The sequence below is a fragment of the Protopterus annectens genome, chromosome 1.part1, assembly GCF_019279795.1.
Source record: "Protopterus annectens isolate FY-2018-M chromosome 1.part1, PAN1.0, whole genome shotgun sequence".
Lineage (NCBI taxonomy): Eukaryota > Metazoa > Chordata > Ceratodontiformes > Protopteridae > Protopterus > Protopterus annectens.
In genome coordinates this window covers 1,086,152,968-1,086,175,793 of record NC_056726.1, presented here as the reverse complement: position 1 = coordinate 1,086,175,793, position 22,826 = coordinate 1,086,152,968, and positions in this window count along the sequence as shown.

Sequence of the window (22,826 nt, the reverse complement as noted above, 5' to 3'; positions counted from 1 at the left end):
CTCAGTGTGCCACTCAACCACAGCCCATAAGGCATAACAACATACCCAACACTCTAGTCATAGGTGACGCTATAGTCAGGCACACTGATGTTCCACTCACCAGGCTAAACAAGGAGAAAGTTACTGTCAGCTGCCTGTCAGGTGGCAGGATCCACCACATAATGCATGCACTCAGGTCACTCCACAACAAGTACAAATATGACACTGTCATGGTCCATGTTGGTTGACACTGTCATTGGCCATGTTGGTGTGAATGACGATAGTTCTACCTCCCTGGCTTACATGAAAAGTGACATGGAGGAGCTCTCCAATCTTGTAGCCCAAGCAGGTATGACCCTGGCCCTGAGTAGCATCCTGCCATCACCCAGAATGATGCCACAGTACAAGGACAAAATGATTGACTTCAACAATTGACTATGCTTCTGGTGTCATTCTAAGAAGATCCAGTATTTGTCTGCCTGGGATGACATGATCCACAGACCACAATGCTTTGCCAGAGATGGCCTTCACCTGTCACCCTTGGGATTCTGGATACTGGCTAAAGCTCTACCCACCCCTATAGTGCCTTTTTTAGGCAAGGTTGAAATGACAAATTCACCACCATAACAGGTACAAGCAAGCAAAATCTGAGGGTAATGCTACTCAATGCTAGAAGTCTAAACCTCAAAATGCACTCACTCAAGGCACTCCTTAAAATGGAGAACATCGACATCTGTGCAGTGACTGAGACCTGGTTCGAAACTCCAGAGAGCACCACTGCATTACCAGGCTATATTTCATACCACACCTTTCAGCCACCTAACCCAGAATGAAGCACTAAAGGTGGAGGCATGTCCATATTCATTAAGGATATCCACACCTCCAGGCTAGTTGCACAGCATAATGCATCTGAGATTATCCAAGTGCAACTAACTATGGGCAAGAATGCAATACAAATTGTAGCTTGCTATAGACCCCCCACCATGCCCCAGAATTCCCACTCCTCATTTCTTGATACACTGGAAAGTATTAGGATACAACCTAACATCCTAATAATGGGCGATTTCAACTACTCCACTATTAACTGGGAAAACTACTCATATACCAACTCTTTTGTTCAGCATTTTCTGGAATTCATAAATTCCAACACCTTGGATCAACTTATTCAACACCCCACCAGAGGCAGCAATATCCTAGACCTGGTAATTACCAACATGGGCAACTGGTGTTCCACACCAGAGGTCAGTTTCTCATTGGTCAGATCTGACCACCAGCTAATCACCCTAGACATCCACATCCCGCCCCCACCCCCAATTAGGGAAACTACCATAAAAAACTTCTCCAAAGCCAACTTCACACTTCTTAAGACAGAAGTGGCAAACTTCATGACACCCATGCAGACGGACAATAGAGGTGCGACTGCTGAATCCTACACAAATGCACTTTATAAGCACTTACACGAGTGCATGGATCATGCTATCCCTAAAAGAACCAAGATGTTATCCTCCAAAAATAAAGGAAGCCAATCTGGTGGTCCTCTGCCATAAACAAACTCTACAACAGAAGAAAGAAACTGTTGCAAAAAAGAGTAAAATCCCATGACTGGAAGAACTACCTGGTCAACCTCAGTAAGAAGCTGAGATCCCTCATAAAATCCTCAAAAGCTAGTTATGAAAACAAAATTGCCACTGACTCTAAAGACAACCACAGAGCATTCTATAACTATGTCAAGAATCTCAATGGCAACACTCAGATCTGCTCTGAGTTACAGCACAATGGCACTAAATATACAGAACCAACTGATATTGCCAACATCCTGGCAGATAGGTTCAGTGCTAACTTTACCCCCCTCTCACCCCCTAGAGGGCCCATCTCTATACCAGAAGAATGCAAAGTTCCTATAATCATGGCTGCACACTCTCTAAAGCCAAGAACACAGCATCCATGGGACCTGACAATATCCCAGGCTGTGTTCTACATGAACTACAGAATGAACTGGCACCCTACCTAAGAACCACGTTCAGTCATAGCCTCACCACAGGCTTTGTGCCCACTGAATGGTGCACTGCAACGGTTATCCCACTGCACAAAGGGGGAGCCACGACGGAACCTGGGAACTACTGCCCCATTAGCCTGATGAGCCTGGTCTGCAAGGCCATGGAACATATCATCATGAAACTCATAAACAAAGACATTGGTAATCTCTAAATGATGGAACCTACCCAGTTTGGATTTCTAAAATGCAGATCATATCTCCTAAACCTGGTTGACTTCTTTAAAGCAGTCACCAAAGTCATAGATGAGGGTAAGGTGGTTCACACAGATTATCTAGATCTCGCCAAGGCTTTTGATACCACCCCCCACTCTGGAATTATAGATAAGCTCACTAAACTAGGTATAAATCCCTATGTTACAAGATGGGTTGCCAACTGGCTCACGGACAGAACCCACACTGTGAAAGTAGCAGACTCCAAATCCAACTTCAAACCAGTGACAAGTGGAGTACCAGAGGGTTCAGTCCTGGGTCCTCTCCTGTTTGGTATCTACTTCTCTGAAGTACAGGCTGACACAGAAGGTTTTTGGCTAACAAAGTTTGCAGATGACTGTAAACTGGGAGCCATAATTGAAACTCCTAACAATGTGGACATACTACATATGGCCTTCACTGAGACAGATGCCTGGTGTCAAAGCCATGGCCTGAAGCTCAATGCCAAAAAGTGTATTGTCATCCCCTTTGGTAAAAACTCAATACGCATGAACTACCACATAGCTGGTAGTCTACTTAATGCCAAAAATATCATAAGAGACCTTGGGACACAGGTGGACAGTAGTCTCTCCTTTGATAATCACTTCACCACAGTGGTCAGGAAATCCTTCTACGTGGCTCTCCTTATCAAAAAAGTTTCTCATCCAGAAAACATAGGTCTTTGTTCCCCTCTACTCATCACTCATTAGACCCATTATAGAGTACAATGCCCCTTTTGGTATGTACCTCACAAGACATCTGCAACAATTGGAAAGGCCACAGAAATACCTCACAAAGAGGATTACTGGCCTCAAACAGATGCCCTATGCAGACCATCTAAAAAAATTCCAGCTTTACTCCATCGCATATCACCTACTCAGAGGCGATCTCTACCTAACATACAAAGCTATGTCAAACCCAGAGCTGCTGGACATGCTCCACTTAAAGAAATCCCAATCCCTCTGAGCTACATGCTCTAGGGACCTAAATCTTATCACTACAATAAACAGAACATTCTGGAGGGATAGATTCCTGTCCCAGAGACTTCCCATACTCTGGAGCAGACTACCTATCTATGTCAAACAGAGCTCCTCATTAGCACGCTTCAAAAAAAATCTTGATGATTGGATGGGAAATAGGAAATTCACCCCAGGGATCACTTCTGTGATTCTGCTCGACGAGGGCACAGGAAAATAATTTTCTTGGGTGGCGAAAGCTAGGGTACATTTTTGCCTAGGCTTATATAGGCCCTAGGGCCAATAGCCTAGTACCTACCTATGAACCTATGTACATCACTGTTTAAAACAGTCCATATGTCTGAATAGCTCTGCTAACACCATCCATGTAACACAAGCAGCACAGACACAATAGTTACACTATCCCACTATCTTTCGCCTATTGTGACTCCATATTGTCAACCTATCTACAGATATCCTGCAGAAACAGGTTACTAGCTGTAGGTGTAGAACTCAAAATCCTGCACTGGAGTACAACCTACCTGGAATGGATTTACACAATCAATACTGAAGGTCATACTGGGCATGATCCTACACTTAGAGAAATGAAGCCCATGTCTGACAATAACATACAGAAAGTCATACTGGGCATGCTCCTACACTTAGAGAAATGAAGCCCATGTCTGACAACAATAGTGGACTACACATATCTATCAGTTGCAGATGTCTGTGCACACACACCACATTGCACACCATTCATGGTTTGCACAAACATTGGAATGGAATACTAACACATATCCAAGGGCAACACACTATAATAGGTCAAACATACACACACAGAGATGTTGGGAAGGGAGAGACAGACAGTGACAAAGAGATTGCCATCATTTGGCCTGTCCCAACCACCGCACATCCAATTGGCCAATATTACATGATGTGCTGATATCAATCACTGTAGACATTTGCTTTTGGAAGCCATCAGCCCTATAATTTCTGTGGTGCTTGTGATAACTGTGCAACATGATAGTACAAATCAGTATTCATCTAGTATTTGTATACCCAGTCCTGTCAAATGTAAAGTTGTATGTGACTGAGTGTTGTGCGTGTTTCCAGAGGAATGGTTTATGGCCCATTCACACACACTGCACTTCCTGTTGCCCATGTTAGCACTCATGCTGATGTCAGCCACCTTGAAATAACCCTCTGGCCAATTCTCAGCCCCATAAGCTCCATGGCACTTGTGATAAATGTGTAATGCTGTAGTATAATATCCTAGTTAGGTAGGAGTTCTAATCCCAGCCATGGCAACAGTGAATCTCTGTGTGTTTGTGTCTGTGTAGAGATTAATATTTTTGAGGCCATTCACAGTCACTACACCTCCCATTGCCCTACTTTAGCAAGCCTGCTGATGACAGTCACCTTGAAATACCCGTTTGGACAAAGGCTAGCCCTGTAAATTTTGTGTTGTGTGCCATAAATGCAGAACAATGTAGTAGCTGTAACTACACAGGTATGGGTTTGAATTGCACCTGTGGTAAGTGTTTGTGTGTATATGTATGTATGTGTGTACGTTAAAGATTTTGGCCCCATTTACACCTAGTACACATCTCAGAGCCTGATTTTAGCAGTCATGCAGATATCATCCACCTTAGAAGTACTTGTTGTCAACTCTAAACCATGACATGCCAGTGGTGCATGTGGTAAATGCATAACATAATAGCCCATAAAGATTGTTCGATAGAGGTTTGAACCTCACCCCCGGCAAATGTAAAGGTGTGCTTAGGGTAGAATTGTTTTTGGCATCTCTCACCCACTACATCACCCAATGCCAGTATTTGCAATGGCTGGTGATGTTCCTCACCTTAGACGTACCTTGGGACAACATCCATCCTATAAGCTCCATGATGCATGTGATAAATGTAGTGCACTGTAGTAGCAATACATAGCTAGATAGGAGTTTGAATCTCAGTACTGGCATGTGTGTGTCTATCATCAGTATCCTGTGTGGAGGTTGCTGTGATTATATAACAGGATACATTGTGGGGTGGGTTTTGCTAAATTATTATGTTGAGGTCCTAGTATATATCACAATGTCCACCTTAACAAGGACAACATATGTCAAATACCAGAGAGGGTGGTGTAAACAATCCCTATCCCTACATGTGACATTATGGATTGGTGAACAATATAGGCAACCCTTCTATTACTCAGAGAGCACTCTCTACCCATGTCTTATACGCAAACAAACTTGGCTAGGCAACAACCACTGTATTGGTAGTTCCCTGCATATTGCCTCACAGATAATAACCACTGTGTGATTGCAGTGGACTACATGCCTGTTGACCACAACAGTGCCATTGACATCAGAAAGTACTGTGATTTGTTACATCTCCTGACTGTGTGTTATCCAGCAAGTAAAAGGACATGGCACCCTGTTCCATCCCTGCAGTAGGCAAATAAATGCTTACAGTGGTCCTTTTGCAATGTTCCCCACTGGGAACCTGCAGCAACTGCAGAGTCTCTAAATGTAACCCACAAAGGGGATACCATGCCTTATACACATGACCTGTATGGACAGATACCATTAACTCCACTGAATACCTGTATCGGGTCTATATTATATCCTCGAACGCTTAAAAAAGTGAACGCTGATTGATCTGACTTATTTTTGTGAAATTGCAAAATATCAAAGCAGCAGAAACTCAAATGTTTTCCTAGGGAAAGAATTCAGTTGTCCGTTTCTGTTGCTTCGGTATTTTCAGTGTTATGGTGGAAAGTTATCGGTCGGATTCAGGTAAGTGTGCGATTGTGTGGATGTGAGTGTTAGGGTGATTTAGGTGAGTTAGGGTTAGGGCTCAGATTAGGTGTGTGTGCAATTGAGTGGACATGAGGGTTAGGGTGGATTTAAGTGAGTTAGGGTTAGGGAGCGAGTGAGGTGAGTGCGCAATAGTGACGAACCTTAGGGTTAGGGTTTGGGTTAAGGTAAATGGGTAGTTAGTGGTGTGTGCATAGTTTAGTGTAGGGTTAGGTATCAGATTTTAGGTGTATGTGTGTTGATTTCTGTTTGTTTGGTGTGCTTGTGTTGTGTGTATGTGTTTTGGATCAGCGATTTTTTCCATGGAAAAAAATCGCTGATCTGACAGTTTGAGATTGTAAGCTTTTGCTTAAATTAGGTCGATCAATCAGCGTTCACTTTTTTAAGCATTCAGTGATATAATATAGACCCCCTGTATCATGCTGTGAGTGTAAGTGCATGTACGACCTCAGTTCCATAACCAGGTCTCACCAAATGATGTCAGGAATGCTACATCAGAAGATAACAATCTGTCCACACAACATGCCCCAGAGATCTCAAGTACACTTCCCCACATCAAAGAACATACGCATGGGACAGGTTCATAGGTTCATAGGTTCATAGGTAGGTACTAGGCTATTTGCCGAAAGACATTTATAAGCCTAGCCAGAATGTGTCGGCTTTTGCCGCCCCCTTATATTAGTTCCCTGTGCCTCTGTCCAGCAGAGCTTTTAAAGTGATCCCTGGGGTAAACTTTCTGTTTCCCATCCACTTGTCAAGTTTTCTCTTTTCAATGGTTTTCTTTACGTGGAGCATGTCCATCAATTCAAGGTTGGACATGGCCTTGTATGTCAGGCAGAGATTACCTCTGATTATGCGGTATGCAACAGAGTACAGCTGGAGTTTCTTCAGTCGAGCTGCATAGGGCATCTGCTTGAAGCCAGTGATCCTCTTGGTGAGGTACTTCTGTGGTCTTTCCAGTTGTTGCAGGTGTCTTGTAAGGTACATCCCAAATGAGGCATTGTACTCTATGATAGGTCTGATGAGTGATGCATAGAGGCGCCCAATGACCTCTTTTGATCTGGATGCAAACCCTTTTGTGATTAGGTGGGCCACATAGAAGGATTTTCTAATCACTTTGGCAATGTGATTATCAAAGGAGAGGTTACTGTCTACTTTGGGTCCCAGATCCTTTATTACATCTTCCATATTTAGGGGGCTACCAACTATGTGGTAGTTTGTGGGTACTTTGTTTTTTCCAAAGGGGATGACTATGCACTTTTTTGCATTTAACTGGAGGCCATGGTTTTGACACCAGGTATCTGTCTCAGTGAGATGCTTTTGGAGGATGTCTGTGTCAGCCGGAGAGTCAATTATAGCCCCTAGTTTGCAGTCGTCTGCGAACTTGGTCAGCCATAGACCTCCTGTGCTTGCCTGTACCTCTGAGAAGTATATGCCGAACAGGAGGGGTCCTAGGACTGAGCCCTGGGGAAGGGCACTTGTAACCAGTTTAGAGTCAGACCTAGCTCCCACAACTCTTTCCATGTGGGTTATGTCCATGAGCCAGTTGGCACCCCATCTTGTAATGTAGGGATCTATATTCAGGCTGGTGAGCTCATCTATAATACCTGAGTGGGGAATGGTGTTGAAAGCCTTTGCAAGGTCTAGGTAGGCTGTGTGGACCACCTTTCCCTCATGTATAGCATTGGTAACTGTGTCAAAGAAGTCCACCAGGTATAGGAGGCATGAGCTGCCCTTAACAAAGCCGAACTGGGTAGGGTCCAGTGTCTGGAGTTTTCCGAAGTCTCTGTTAATGGGATCCATGATGATACACTACATAGATTTGCAGAACAAGCTAGTCAGGCTTATAGGGCGATAGTTTCCAGGGTCCGTTGTGACTCCACCTTTGTGGAATGGAATAACCGTTGCTGTGCACCACTCTGTGGGCATGTAGCCTGTGGAGAGGCTGAGTTTAAACAGTGTGTTTTGGTGAGTGGTTAGTTCAATTTGACCTCATGTAGGACACAGACTGGGGCACCGTCCAGTCCCATTGATGCTGTGTTTTTGGCTTTGGAGAGGGCTGTTTTAACCTGAGTGTCTGTGATTTCAGGGCCACTAAATTCTTCTGGTATAGTTATGTCCCCTTTTGAGGGTGAAAGGGCTTTGAAGTTTGCACTGAACCTGTCTGCCAGGATTTTGGCTATATCGGTCGGTTCTCTGTATTTTGTGCCATTCTGCACTAACTCTGAGCAGATCTGAGAATTGCCACTTAGATTCTTGACATAGCTAAAGAATGCCTTGTGGTTATCTTTGGAGTCCATGGCAATTTTTCTTTTGAAGCTAGCCTTGGATGATTTTATTAGGGAATGTAGTTTCTTGCTGATACTGATCAGGGATGTCTTCCCTTCTTGCAATTTTACTCTTTTCTGTACTAGTTTCCTCCTTCTGTTGTATAGCTTGTTTATGGCAGGGGTCCACCAGACTGGTTTCCTTTTCTTGGAGGAGTGAGTCTTGGTTTTGTTTGGGATAGCATGATCCATGCATTCTTGTAGGTGCCTGTAGAGTGCATTAGTAAAGGATTTTGCACCTTGGGCAGCGTTATTGTCAAAAAAATATGTATTAATGTGTGTATGCTTAATGCTAATTAGAAGCTAAATGAGTTAACACGTTTTTCATTCTATTTTATATGCACTGTTTTCTATATAAAATGAGTTTCATATGAGACTGAAAAGATGATTTTTGAAACTGCAGTGTGCTTTCTGAAACTTGCAAGATGCCCTCTGACCTAGTAATTGCTAGCACAGCAATATTCATGTTTATGCCCTTTGGAAATGTACTTGAGAAGCAGGTGCTTATCTGCTAGGTCAGGAGAGATTGAATGAACAATGCTATATCCTGTAAATGTAATGATTCTAAACAATCAGCTCTTTTCGAAGTATGAGAACATGTACAGCTGCAGCAGCTTAGAGATAATGTAGACAAAGAATTATTAGAGAAATAAACTGCTAGCTTTGTGCTTGAATTAACAATAGCACCTTGAATGGTAACATTGCATGTGTCTAACCGGTGGTAACCAAGGCCACGTTGTTTTTCTTAGGAAGTTTCTCACAAAAATTGATAAATCAGCAGAAATTCATGAGACTAATTGTTAATAAATGATGATGAAAAGACTTGAGATATGTTACGTCAGCTTGGTAGGCAATGTCTTATTAGAAAGTGTATAAAAATGACAGTATTTCCTGTTTCTAGTTAGACAAACTCTGTATTAGCACGTTTTTGTCTCCTTGCTGCAAGATTAAAGTGCCTTAACCTGAACCTACCATGTTTTGATCATTGTTAAAGTATATTTTTCCTTTGACAGTTTGGTCCTTCAGATCGGAAAGTACCTCTCACTGTAGGCCTAGGTCAGAATTGGGCCCGGTGGCATGTAGGAGGCATGAGCTGCCCTTAACAAAGCCGAACTGGGTAGGGTCCAGTGTCTGGAGTTTTCCGAAGTCTCTGTTAATGGAATCCATGATGATGCACTACATAGATTTGCAGAACAAGCTAGTCAGGCTTATAGAGCAATAGTTTCCAGGGTCCGTTGTGACTCCACCTTTGTGGAATGGAATAACTGTTGCTGTGTGGCACTCCGTGGGCATGTAGCCTGTGGAGAGGCTGAGTTTAAACAGTGTGTTTTGGTGAGTGGTTAGTTCATCTTTGAGCTCATGTAGGACACAGCCTGGGGCACTGTCCAGTCCCATTGATGCTGTGTTTTTGGCTTTGGAGAGGGCTGTTTTAACCTGAGTGTCTGTGATTTCAGGGGCACTAAATTCTTCTGGTATAGTTATGTCCCCTTTTGAGGGTGAGAGGGCTTTGAAGTTTGCACTGAACCTGTCTGCCAGGATTTTGGCTATATCAGTTGGTTCTCTGTATTTTGTGCCATTCTGCACTAGCTCTGAGCAGATCTGAGAATTGCCACTTAGATTCTTGACATAGCTAAAGAATGCCTTGTGGTTATCTTTGGAGTCCATGGCAATTTTTCTTTTGAAGCTAGCCTTGGATGATTTTATTAGGGAATGTAGTTTCTTGCTGATACTGATCAGGGATGTCTTCCCTTCTTGCAATTTTACTCTTTTCTGTACTAGTTTCCTCCTTCTGTTGTATAGCTTGTTTATGGCAGGGGTCCACCAGACTGGTTTCCTTTTCTTGGAGGAGTGAGTCTTGGTTTTGTTTGGGATAGCATGATCCATGCATTCTTGTAGGTGCCTGTAGAGTGCATTAGTAAAGGATTTTGCACCTTGGACAGCGTTATTGTCAGAAAAATATGTATTAATGTGTGTATGCTTAATGCTAATTAGAAGCTAAATGAGTTAACACGTTTTTCATTCTATTTTATATGCACTGTTTTCTATATAAAATGAGTTTCATATGAGACTGAAAAGATGCTTTTTGAAACTGCAGTGTGCTTTCTGAAACTTGCAAGATGCCCTCTGACCTAGTAATTGCTAGCACAGCCATATTCATGTTTATGCCCTTTGGAAATGTACTTGAGAAGCAGGTGTTTATCTGCTAGGTCAGGAGAGATTGAATGAACAATGCTATATCCTGTAAATGTAATGATTCTAAACAATCAGCTCTTTTCGAAGTATGAGAACATGTACAGCTGCAGCAGCTTAGAGATAATGTAGACAAAGGATTATTAGAGAAATGAACTGCTAGCTTTGTGCTTGAATTAACCATAGCACCTTGAATGGTAACATTGCATGTGTCTAACCGGTGGTAACCAAGGCCACGTTGTTTTTCTTAGGAAGTTTCTCACAAAAATTGATAAATCAGCAGAAATTCATGAGACTAATTGTTAATAAATGATGATGAAAAGACTTGAGATTTGTTACGTCAGCTTGGTAGGCAATGTCTTATTAGAAAGTGTATAAAAATGACAGTATTTCCTGTTTCTAGTTAGACAAACTCTGTATTAGCACGTTTTTGTCTCCTTGCTGCAAGATTAAAGTGCCTTAACCTGAACCTACCGTGTTTTGATAATTTTTAAAGTATATTTTTCCTTTGACAGTTTGGTCCTTTGGACTGGAAAGTACCTCTCACTGTAGGCCTAGCTCAGAATCGGGCCCGGTGGCATGTACCCTTATGGAGAAGTGGTCACATCGGCTCTTCTGTTCTGAAAGACCTCTGACTGAATTGTCGTTCGAAAGAGGCCAGCCACTGTTTTTGATCTGGGATTGGAGGATGAGTCAACGTTCCATTGGATCAACTCATGGAGGGTCAGGTAAGGAGGAATTTACCTTTTTTTTCTGTTTTAGATCAGGGACTAGTTACAGAACTGTTTTTGTCAGGGAGATTTGCATGCGCAGATCAGGGACAAAAAAAGATTACTGTCTTGTCATAGATCAGGGAAACAGAATAGGTAGACAGTTATTCTAGATAAACTGTGAAAAGGTGTAAAATCATGGTACCACGTGATAAGAAGGGTTACGTAACAATTTACAGCTTAGCTAAGGCAACATGGGAAATCAGTGCATGAAAAGTTCCCGAGACCCGCCCCTAACCAAAGACGCAAAATATATGCAATTACAGCGTGCCGATAATGTTAAGTACTATACAAAATGGGTTGACAAATACAAATTTGATGGTAATTTAGACAAATCTTCACTTATTAAACTTGTCAGACAACTTAGAACAGACGTGAAAGGTCAGCTAAAAAAGCAACGGCAATTAGGAGTCCCTCAGGCACACAGGTGGCTTGAGGAAGCAAATCGTAGGGAACAAAAGGTTAAAAATTCAAAAGCAATATTTTTAGACAAAGAAGATAATAACTTGGTAATAGCAACAGCCCCCCCCCTCCGCTTCCCTTACCAGAATATGAAGCGAGTGGACAAGCTGATCCACCTCCACTATACCCAGCTGTTCCTGCAAAATTGAAACCGTTTGTCAGGGATCCTATCAAGACTAGGTCTCAAACACATAACTTGAGAGGGGATATTGAATTATATGAAATGAATAGAAATTCACAAGCTATGAGTGAGGAAGAAATATGTCCACTCATAGAAGTACCAAATCCACAGGCAGGACAGGATCAGACTCTTCTAGTATATAGACCGTGGACACCGGAAGATATCCAGAAAGCCACAGAGGGAATTCCCCATCCGAAAGTTAATTTTAGAAAATTCTTAGAAGACTTACAGGGCATGAGGTTAAGTTACCATTTGAATGGAGAAGAAGTAGAAAAAGTAGTTAGACAAATTGTAGGTCCAGATTGGCACATGATCAGCGGCAACTGGAATCCCCGTGATGCAGAGCTCAGGCCACTCCCACATAGTAATGCAGAACTGGACATCAGAGTAAAAGGTCTGACAGACCGAATCTCTGAAAAATGAAAGCCTAGGGCTGATTGGACTTGCATTAATCAGTGCATACAACTAGAAGGTGAAACTTTTGATAGATATTATGCTAGATTATTAGAATGTTTTAATAACCATTGTGGAATGCAAGTACCTGAAGATCAAACACATGATTCCCCATATGAGCAACAGCTAAAGAATGCGTTCTTAAAAGGCAGTATTACTCCAATTAGCAGCTTTATTACAAAGCACATGGTAGATCATCGTACAAGTAGATTACAGTCATTACTTGAATATGCAAGACATGCCGAAAGGCATTTTAATAGCAAAATGAAAAAGAAAGCTCAAGTATTTGCAGTAGAAGATGGGTCAGAAGTCTTTGTAGTACAAACCGGGAAGAAGGGTAAGAAAAATGCCCAAGGAAACAAACAATCTGATAAATAATCAGAAGATTTTGAAGAAAGAAAGAAAAGGGGTGAATTTTTTAAATGTGGGAAAAAGGGACATTTGGCAAGGGATTGCAGGCTAAATAAGAAGGTAACTACGGAAGATAAGGAGGGTGAGGAATGACTATATGATTGTCAGGAATCATTGGATGAGAATAAACAGGAAAAGACAAATGCAAATGTGGTAGCAAGGGTAGAGGATGTGACAGAAGGGATAGTGGATGTACATGAATTCATAGATGATGAAGAAAATTATATTTTGGACTTAGCATTATTGAGCTTAGAGCTTTACTTAGCAGACACAAAACCGGAAGTTACGCTTCTGGTAGAGGGACGGGAAGTCAAATTTTTGTGTGACTCAGGGGCTTCACGGACCCTGATACATCCTTCCAAACTACCAGAAGATTCAGAATCACCAGATTACATACTAGTGAAAGCAGCTAATGGACAGCTGTATCGGGAGCCACTCTCCCATGACATAGCAATAACTGACCCCGTTTCAGGAATGACCCAGAAAAGTAAAATTGTCGTTTCTGCAAAATGCCCAGTAAATTTCTTGGGCAGAGACTTGATGCAGATATTTGGCATAGCCGTAGTTCCAACCATGCAGGGTATGGAAGCACAGTGACAAATGGATACTTTTGTAGTGCGACCGGAGGGCGAGACATATTATTGGTACAGCCAGGACTTAGTTATGACTGGTCCAGGGGCGGTAACTGAAAAACTGATGAATGTAGCCATCAGCAAATTCCCCTCCCTTGACACTGACAAACAGCATTTGTTTCATTGTACTCTATATTACTGTAATAGACCAGGACCTGATAAAGAATATGAGCAAGAGTTGTTTAAAAAACATGCTAATAGGCTAGTATTACGAAACCTTTACTGGGACACAGAAGGAAACAGTGTAATAAGCTGTTCATTGCCCCAGGAATTTTTAGCACTTTACAAATCTAATCGATTTAATAGAAATTTAAAGTGGGCAGACCTAGGAGAAAAAGTCACAAGGTGGGAAAAACAGACAGAGTTAGAACTCTCTGAACAAGGAATACAGAAGCAGAAATTGAATTGGATAACCAAGACACACCCAGCTGTGCACTCACAGGCAAGTGAGGATAGCTGAGTATTACTCTTACTGGAGGAAGAGGAAAAAGCCTTGCGAGACATACCAGAGACTCTCTGGTCAACAGGGAAATCAGATGTAGGACTTATTCATACAGCAGGACCAGTTACTATTACGCCAAAATCAGCATTTAGACCTCAGAAAAGACAGTATCCCTTGAGAAAGGATGCAGAGATAGGGATCAAACCTATAATAGCAGCCTTACCTAAGGAAGGAGTCTTAATAGAATCTCCCAATTCACCATGTAATACACCCCTATTTTCTGTTAGGAAAGCAAATGGGGAATGGCGTATGGTCCAAGATTTACAAGCTGTGAATGATGCAGTTATACATAGGGCACCAACGGTGCAAGATCCACACACCTTGTTGAATGATTTAAAACCTCAACAGAAGTATTTTTCTGTGGTAGATATTAGCAATGCATTTTTCTCTATACCGATACACCCAGACAGCCAACATTGGTTTGCATTTACATTTCAGGGGAAACGGTATACATACACGAGATTACCACAGGTAAATTGTGAAAGTCCAACGATATTTGCAAAGGAAATGGCAAGTAACCTGGCGGGATTTATCCCACTGAAAGGTAGTCAGATTTTACTTTACATAGATGACATTCTGCTGGCAGCCCCCACCCAGCAAGAATGCAGAGAAGATACCATAGCATTATTACAATTTTTAGCTACTCAAGGAAAAAGGTAAACAAGAACAAACTGCAACTTTGGAGAAAACAGGTTAAATACCTGGGATATGTAATATCCAAAGAGGGCAGAATATTAGATGAAGACAGAAAAATGGCAATATTACAAGCACCTAGACCAACTACCAAGAAGGAAATGATGTCATTCCTGGGAGCTACTAACTTTTGTCGGAGTTGGATACCAAATTATGCTTTGGAATCTGCTCCGCTGACTAATTTGATATTCAAAACGCCGATGGCAGCACAGGATTTATTACAGTGGACATCAGAAGCAGAAGCAGCCTTCTGCAAACTGAAACAACTGATAGCATCTTCCTTAGTTTTAGGACTACCAAACTATCATAAGCAATTTTTCCAAATTGTAGACTGTAAGCAAGGTTATATGACATCAGTGTTAACACAACAGCATGGGGACAAGCAATGCCCCATAGCTTACTATTCATCACAGTTAGACCCCGTGGTGCGATCCTTGTCCCACTGTGTACAGGCAGTAGTTGCAGCTGCAATTGCAGTGCAGGCTTCAGCCTCAGTAGTGTTGTTCCACCCTCTCACACTGAGAGTGCCTCATGCAGTCGCAGTTATTTTACTGCAAGAAAAAGTAGCATATCTTTCCCCAGCTAGACATCTTTCCTGCATGACTATACTGTTGAGCCAACCTCATATGACAATTGAATGATGTACAACTTTGAATCCGTCAACCTTGCTCCCAACCCCTGCACATGGCAAACCACACTGCTGCCTGCAGGAGATTGAGCAAAAGACACTACCTAGAAAAGATCTTACAGATGTTCCCTTGGATGATGCTGAGGTGACATGCTATGTGGACGGCTCATGCAGGAGGGGTTCTACAGGACAGAACCTAGTGGGGTATGCAGTAGTTTCTGATACCGAGATTTTAGAAGTGAAGTCTTTACCACACAACTTATCTGCACAAGCAGCAGAACTGATTGCCTTAACGAGGGCATGTGCCTTAGCAAAAGGCAAGAAAGTGAATATTTTTAATGACAGTCAGTATGCTTTTTCTACTGTACATGTTTTTGCGCAACAGTGGAAAAATAGAGGAATGATAACATCTACTGGTAAACCAATTAAACATGCGCAATTTATTTTAGATTTGTTAGACTCTATTCAGTTACCTCAGAAAGTAGCTATTTGCAAATGCGTAGCTCATACCAAGCAACAGGATAGAATTTCAAAAGGTAATGCGAGGGCTGATACAGATGCAAAACAGGCAGCTTCAGCTTCAAAAGTTTTTCTTTTGAGCGAAGAATTACAACCATCTGAGATTTTAGATTTAGAAATGTTAAAAACAATGCAGACACTTACTACAAATGTAGAAAAACAAAAGTGGTTAAAACGAGGAGCAATCCTTGAGAAGGGACTGTACATCTCCAAAGAGAAGAAACCAATTCTACCATCTAACTTGGTTTAGATATGCAGCTTTGTTGAGATATGGGCAGAGCCATGTCTCAACAGGGGGGATGGTAGAGTTAGTGAATCAAGTGTTTACGATGTATGGATTTACTAATTACACAAAAAAAATTTTTGCAGCATGCCATGTTTGTAACAAGCATCATGCACAAGGAGTATTGAAACCTAAGCAAGGGAGTTTCCCTACACCACTGTATCCGTTTCATACTATTTGTATAGATTTTATAGAACTGAACAAATGCGAAAATAAGAAGTACTGCCTTGTCATTATAGATATGTTTTCCAAATGGGTGGAAGCTTTTCCAACTAAAAATCCAGATGCAGCTACTGTTGCAAAGGTCCTTGTTAAAGAAATTATACCTAGATTTGGCATACCGGAAAAGATCTATAGTGACAATGGCACACATTTTGTAAACCAAACAATACAACAACTTAGTCGCTATTTTGGGATATCATTGAAAAACCACTGCGCATACCACCCCCAATCTGCAGGATTAGTAGAGAGGCATAATGGGGTGTTGAAGAGTAAACTTAGGAAATTGATTAGTGAGACACAAAAGAACTGGGTGCACTGTTTACCTCTGGCACTGTTAAGCATGAGAACTGTTCCAAATGCAAAAGGATTGACTCCTTTTGAAGTTTTGTTTGGGAGGACATATTATACACCTCAATGGAAATCTCTCATGTCTGCAGAGCAGGAGGCTGACAGTTCACTTGCAGGGTATATGAGGCGATTTTTGAATAACAAACTTTTGCAGTTAAATTCTGTTTCAGATAAAGAGCAAACGAAATCGGAAGCAGCAGTAGCCCCAGGCACCTGGGTCTGGGTGAAGATAGTGAAAAGAAAGAATTGGAGTTCTCCGAAGTGGAAAGGGCCGTACCAGGTACTACTGTCGACACCCACTGCAGTCAAGATCACGGAGCGAGCATCCTGGATTCATTTGACACACTGTAAACTGGTTAAGAACTTTGAATTGGACAGAAACCTTGTTACTGTTGTACAACGAGAGCAAAATGACCAAGTACAGAGCAAATAGAGACACGGAACAACCTCAGAAAACTTGCATGATTATTCTGATAGCCATGCTAATAACATTGTTTTTTTTGTTGTGACCTTTCCTTTTCCCTGCCACAAAAGTTGAACTGATTAAACGTGATGAACCAAACATAGACTGGCACCCGAACTTTAACACTTATCAGGCAATTATACATGTGTATGCTGAGACTTTTAATGTTTCAAACTGCTGGATCTGCACAGCCATACCAACAGCATACGGGGGGGGGGGGGTTATTAATGACTGCAATCCCCCTAAGGGTCAATGAGACCTGGGAGAATCTGTTTTTTGACACAGTATCTATTAAAGCATATGATAAGGTAGCACTGTATTTGCCTGTGACACAAAAAGGAATTGTATGTTTTTACAAGAATGACACAATACAAGTGGGTTGGAGCAAGTGTAATGTGACTGTCCAATATAAATGTTATACAAAAGCAAATGATCTGTGTGGAACTTGTAGTACAGATTATAACTCATTTCTTAAATCCATCCATAAGACTCTTGATCAAGTGCAATGTAATCCTGTACTTTTTAAACAGTTATCTGTGATAGATAGGAAAATGTTTCATGCAGGGCAGTCATTTCATAACAAAGTAACTACTAAAGTAGAGGATTGTTATTTTGTGTGTGGTAAGAAAGCATATAAATGGTTACCTGAGAATTGGTCCGGCAGTTGTTTTTTTGGGGTACCTGGTCCCGACCATATGACACACTGCAGTCTTGCCTCAGGGAAATATTCAAAATACCCGAGATGTGACCAAGAAAACTGTTAAAAAGCCTGAAAATCCAATGGGACAGATCAAGGCGGGCTGGAAAGACCATCATACTGTGGGTACCAAACTTACGCACATGGACTTGAGTGATGCTGTTATATCGTGGGCAGGCATATTACCTGCATATGGCACAGTTAAATTGATTTGGGAGTTGCAAAACTGTCTAAACTTCTTGAAGTGATGAGTAATGTAACTTTCTCTGCTCTTGAACTGATAACTGATGAACTGAATGCTATGAGAACTGTAGTGCTTCAGAACCAAATGGCTCTTGACTTTACCCTAGCGGCGTGTGGTGGTATGTGCGCTTTAATCAAAGAAGAATGCTGTGCATTTATACCAGATCATCAGCATGAGATTAATGACCACCTTGAGGTGATTCAGCAAGTGTCGGCCATGACCAAACCAGTCCCAAACCCTCTGATGGACTTTTTCCAGAATTTGTTCGGGGGGTGGGGTTCCATCCTAATGAACATCTTGATTGCCATTGGTGTGGGATTACTCCTGATAGGAGTCTGTGTTTGTTGTGGAATCCCCTGAATGAAGAAATTAATCAAAGAATTTATAGATATATCAGTTTCTGAGACTATATATCAGAGTACTGAATTTGAAGAGCTGCTAGAATGTGAAACACTTTCATAAAGTTTAAACTGAATGACTTTCTTAGCTGCAAATCCTGAATGGAAGAGGTTAGGAAAAGAAGCAAACTGTTTATTATTTTTTGAAAATAGAATTAAAAAGTATTAACAGGGGGGACATGTCAGAAAAATATGTATTAATGTGTGTATGCTTAATGCTAATTAGAAGATAAATGAGTTAACACATTTTTCATTCTATTTTATATGCACTGTTTTCTATATAAAATGAGTTTCATATGAAACTGAAAAGATGCTTTTTGAAACTGCAGTGTGCTTTCTGAAACTTGCAAGATGCCCTCTGACCTAGTAATTGCTAGCACAGCAATATTCATGTTTATGCCCTTTGGAAATGTACTTGAGAAGCAGGTGCTTATCTGCTAGGTCAGGAGAGAATGAATGAAAAATGCTATATCCTGTAAATGTAATGATTCTAAAGAATCAGCTCTGTTCGAATTATGAGAACATGTACAGCTGTAGCAGCTTAGAGATAATGTAGACAAAGGATTATTAGAGAAATGAACTGCTAGCTTTGTGCTTGAATTAACCATAGCACCTTGAATGGTAACATTGCATGTGTCTAACTGGTGGTAACCAAAGCCACGTTGTTTTCCTTAGGACGTTTCTCACAAAAATTGATAAATCAGCAGAAATTCATGAGACTAATTGTTAATAAATGATGATGAAAAGACTTGTGATTTGTTACGTCAGCTTGGTAGGCAATATCTTATTAGAAAGTGTATAAAAATTAAAGTATTTCCTGTTTTTAGTTAGACAAACTCTGTATTGGCATGTTTTTGTCTCCTTGCTGCAAGATTAAAGTGCCTTAACCTGAACCTACCATGTTTTGATCATTTTTAAAGTATATTTTTCCTTTGACAGTTATCCTTTAGCATAGGGGTTTTGAAACTTCCCACGTCAATCTTAAGTAACGTGAAGTTTGCTTTTGAAAAGTTTTTCACGGTGGTTTCTTTGACCGGGGGTGATGGCAGAATGTGGATATCCAGAGTGATTAGTTTATGGTCAGATCTAACCAGTGAGAGGTTGACCTCTGGTGTGGAACATCAATCGCCCATGTTGGTGATGACCAGGTCCAATATGTTGTCACCTCTGGTGGGGTGTTGACCAGTTGATCCAGGGTGTTTGAGTTTATAAATTCTAGGAAATGTTGAGCAAGGGAGTTTGTACTTGAGTAGTTCTCCCAGTTAATGTTTGGGTAATTGAAATCACCCAATATCAGGGTGTTTGGTAGGACCTTTATGTTTCCCAGTGTTTCCAGGAATGCGGAATGGGGGTCCTGGGACATGGTGGGTGATCTGTAGCAAGCTATAATTTGAAAAGCAGTTTTGCCAGTTGTTAATTGCATGTGTATGATCTCTGAAGCATTGTGCTGTGCCATTAACCTGGAGGTGTGGGTTTCCTTGATGAATATGGATACTCCCCCACCTTTTGTATTTCGTTCTGGGTTTTGTGGCCGAAATGTATGGTATGAGTTGTAGCCTGGTAGTGTTGGGGTGCTCTCTGGAGCCTTAAACCAGGTTTCAGTTACTGCACATATATCGATTTTTTCCATACTGAGGAGTGCCTCGAGTACATGCATTTTGAGGTTTAGACTTCTGGCATTGAGTAGCATTACCCTCAGTTTTTTGTTACTTGTGCTGCTATTTACGGTGGTGGGTTTGTCTTTTGAGCCTTGCCTAAAAAAGGCACTATGGGGGTGGCAAGAGCCTTGGCCAGTATTCGAAAGCCTAAGGGTGACAGGTGCAAGCCATCTCTAGCGCAGGAGAGTGGCTTGCAAGCATGCCATCCCAGGCTGACAGACACTGGATCCCCTTTCAATGACACCAGAAGCTTAGCCAATTGTTGAAATTGATAATTTTTTCTCTATACTGTGGTATCATTCTTGGTGAGGGCAGGATGCTACTCAGGGTCAGGGTCATACTGGCCTAGGCTACGTGATCAGAGAGCTCCTCCATGTCTCTTTTCATGTAGTCCAGGGAGGTACTGCTCAGGTCATTCACACCAACATGGACAATGACAGAGTCATATTTGTACTTGTTCTGGAGTGACCTGAGTGCTTGTGTTATGTGACAGATCCTGGCACATGACAGGCAGCTAACAGTAGCCTTCTCTTTGTTCAGCCTAGTGAGTGGGACGTCATTGTGCCTGACTATAGAATCACCTATTACTAGTGTGGTGGGTATGTTATTTTTCCTTAAGGGCTGTGATTGTGTGGCACACTGGTTTTGTGAACTATGTGTTTCATGGTTTGTGTTGGAGGGGTGGAGATTTCTTAGATGTCTACTTTGGAGGTCTATGTTGTGTTTGCTGTTAAAAAACACTTTCTCCTTAAACACTTTAAAAACAATTTTATATTAATATTATCCATTGATTTTGAATATGTTTTGAATATGTTTTTAACCACTTGTTCATACAATTCAAATGCATTAATTGAATTTGACTCCACTGTGTTATATAGAAACCTGAATATCCATTCTTGGGGAGTTGGCACCTTCTATTGGTCATTTGTATTAACACTTTTTCAATTATGCCCTAGCTGCTTTGAGTTTTAGCAGTGGTAGAATAGAGATGTATTCATTCAAGCCCGGGGTTCTATTGGCTTCCAAGGCTATCTGCCACCACAATTCCTTGTAACCAATGTTCTCCTCCCAAGGGCCACCTCTAATGTCTATTTTAATTTGATCCAATACAAAAAAGTTAAAATCATACTCTTTGCATGTCCTTGTACGTCTGAATAGTGCATTAGTGTCCTTGCCCTTCCTAATTTCATACGTATGTTCATAGATCCTCTTTTTTAGGGATCTTTCTGTTTTACCTACATAATAGGAAGAGCACTTTTTACAGATTGCTAAGTACACCATAATATTAATATAAAATTGTTTTTAAAGTGTTTAAGGAGAAAGTGTTTTTTAACAGATTTACTCAAATAAAGGAACATATGTTTTTATGCATAAAATATTAATGAGGTTTTAAGAAACTTGGAATTTGATTTGTTATTTTTTAAAAAGGATGGAGAGCTATGATTGGATCTAGAACAATTAACCAGTATAAAAAGAAAAGGAAAATGGTCACTAAGGTTGTTATATCTGATGAAGTCTATTATTAGACGAAAACGCAGTTTTTCAATAAAGCGTTCATATTGACAATATACTGGATACGTTTTCCTTATCCTTCCTGGCTTCTAATATATTGGTTTTTGGGTGTTGGGAGACAAAGCTTTGTGAATATCTGATTTTCATAGATACATCTAAAATCTACAAGTATTAACACAAGTTTGTTTGTTTTGTTCAGCCATCAATATGAGTTTTTTCCACGCACATACTCTCCAATACTTTAGTTACAGGCAAGAGTGTTATAATTTGCAAACGGGAAATTTGGAAGACTTCAGAAAAAATGATTAGATGGTAAATGTTCTAATTAATTTCAAACAGAAAGAAAGTATATTCCTAATTGGTGGCCAAGAAAGCCATTTGCCAATTAGCTTAAATATTAACTAAAGGCTGAAAATGACTTGAAAATATGTCGTTGTCTCCCAAGTAGGGATATTGGCATAATGGTTAAGGTAAGTACCTTACAGATGCAATGTACAAAGGTTGATTCTCATATAGGGTAATTAGCTAGGCTTAAAATGACCCACAAGGGCAGTTAGCCTAGTACTAATCTATGAACCTGTAAGGGGTGGTACATTATTTATTTAAGGAGCGTTGTTTTTTTTTCTATTTTTTGGGTGGTTGCCATGTATAGCTATGAGTAGCTGGGTTTCATCCTTGCATGAACTGTTTCTATTCCAGAAAGAACACAGAAAGTGTAGAACAGAACATTTATTTTTTCCAGACAAGATTTTTAGGAAAAAAGAATCAGGCAGGTATGTTAGCAATGTTACAGTAGATTACTGTACTAGAAAGTATATTCTGGTTTGCCTTGATTTATTCAGTGTTACCCCCAGCTATTTATGACTTGCTTAGGGAACAATCTAGCTAACTTACTTAAAATGTAAATATATTTTTGAAAAACAATGGGCTGGATACATGGCTCACTAAAACCATGTGCATGTAGCACACTGATATGTATTCAGTAGGTGATTCTAGAGACATGCAAACACAGTAAACATTGTGGCATGCTAATTACAGCATAAACAGCCAATCAAAGATGGGAGAACTATTCATCAAGCTATAAAGCAATTGTGTACCCTTAGTGTAGGTTTTGTTCTTGAATTCCAAAACCTATTGGAATACAGCTATGGAAATTACTACATAGAAAGAATGTTAAGGGCTGCTGCTGCTGGTCTGCATATCTATGTGCAACAGGGTCAACTCTGTGCTGTTGCTGC